Source organism: Magnolia sinica, chromosome 13 (genome assembly GCF_029962835.1).
Source record: "Magnolia sinica isolate HGM2019 chromosome 13, MsV1, whole genome shotgun sequence".
NCBI classification, from domain to species: Eukaryota; Viridiplantae; Streptophyta; class Magnoliopsida; order Magnoliales; family Magnoliaceae; genus Magnolia; species Magnolia sinica.
The window spans coordinates 41,796,296-41,797,677 of NC_080585.1; positions in this window are offsets into that span (position 1 = coordinate 41,796,296).

Consider the following 1,382-nt stretch of genomic DNA (forward strand, 5'->3'; position numbering starts at 1 on the left):
TTATTTTAATCACAAGAAAATCCATATTAACATTGGTATTAGTTAACAATGCCTGATGAAAGCCTTAAATGGACCCTTGAACCCTTTAAACCATCAACATTCAATCTCGGGATGATCCGACCACTAGATCAATGGAAAGAAACCGTTAGAGCTAGGAATCAACTCGTATGGCCCACCTAAACCTTAGAGTTGTCTGAACGTTGGCTAAAGGTCTTAATTGGACCTGTGAAACGTAATGAATGGAGTGGATTTCATCCAAACACGACTGTGGGCCCCGCCCTGATGGTGCATGTGCACAATTGACGAGCACTCGCTGTGTACCGAGCACCCCAGCTCGGTCAGCAGTGGGCTGACCCGTTATTTCCTTAAGTAGAAGGAGATTTCTCTCTCCTTGCCTTAGACAGCTGACGGACGAGCGTCCTTTTTGGTTGATCCGTGGTCCACCCACACTACCTAGACGAAAGATCCAAACCGTCCATCGTGTGCGAACCTCAGCCCTGACCAAAACCTAAAACCTCCACCTGCTAGGTGCACCTACATGCACTCGTGAGCTGGTGCAACACAGACCCGGAAACACAACATTTCCAAAAATGGAAACTGTTTCCACTCCACATCAGCGATCCATATGAGGGGTCTTCTACTGATCTAGGCCGTTCATGAAGGTAAAATCCCAACCATCCGATGGGTCTCCGCGTGGGAGAGAGTTTCTGCCCACAGGAAGCTAAAATCGCTGTCGGTTTTGGTTTTGCTAGACGTTGGGGGCTGTTGCCATCCGGTTTTCAATCCAGGCCATCTGTTACAGATCTAACAGTCTGGGATCTTTTAGGGCAACCCTGGGAAAGGGAAATAAAGCTAACTGCAGCGCCCTCCTTCCATTGCTTGCAGCTGTTGGAGGAAAAATAGCCGTCTCCTTCATCCTTCGAACCCACCAATCAAATGAAGGCGAAGCTTCAAAACCTTTGTTCTACAAGCTCTAATACATCCCTAGAAATCGTTCCACGCTATCAGATTGAAGATAGGAGCTGAGGGAGAGAATCTGCCATTAATGGCGGAGCTTCTTCCTCGTTTAAGGGGACACCAAACCGAGCCGATTCGGATCGAATGCGGCGGCCCGGTGACTCCGCTGGACCTGCAGCAGATGAAAGGAAAAGAAGAAAGAAAGAAGAAAGAAGAGAAATGGAAAAATTAAGAGAGAGAAGGGAGAACGAGGGGTGGCTGTTGCACCAACCCGACCCAGTTGTGGTGTGCGAATCAGGCAGGGCCGTTAGTGTCATTGGATCTGTAGCAGATGAAGAACGAGGAAAAGTATGAGAGTAGAAGGTAGAAAAGTAAAGAGAAGAGAAACAGAGGAGAAGGAATGAGAGGCTGTCATGTGCATCAAC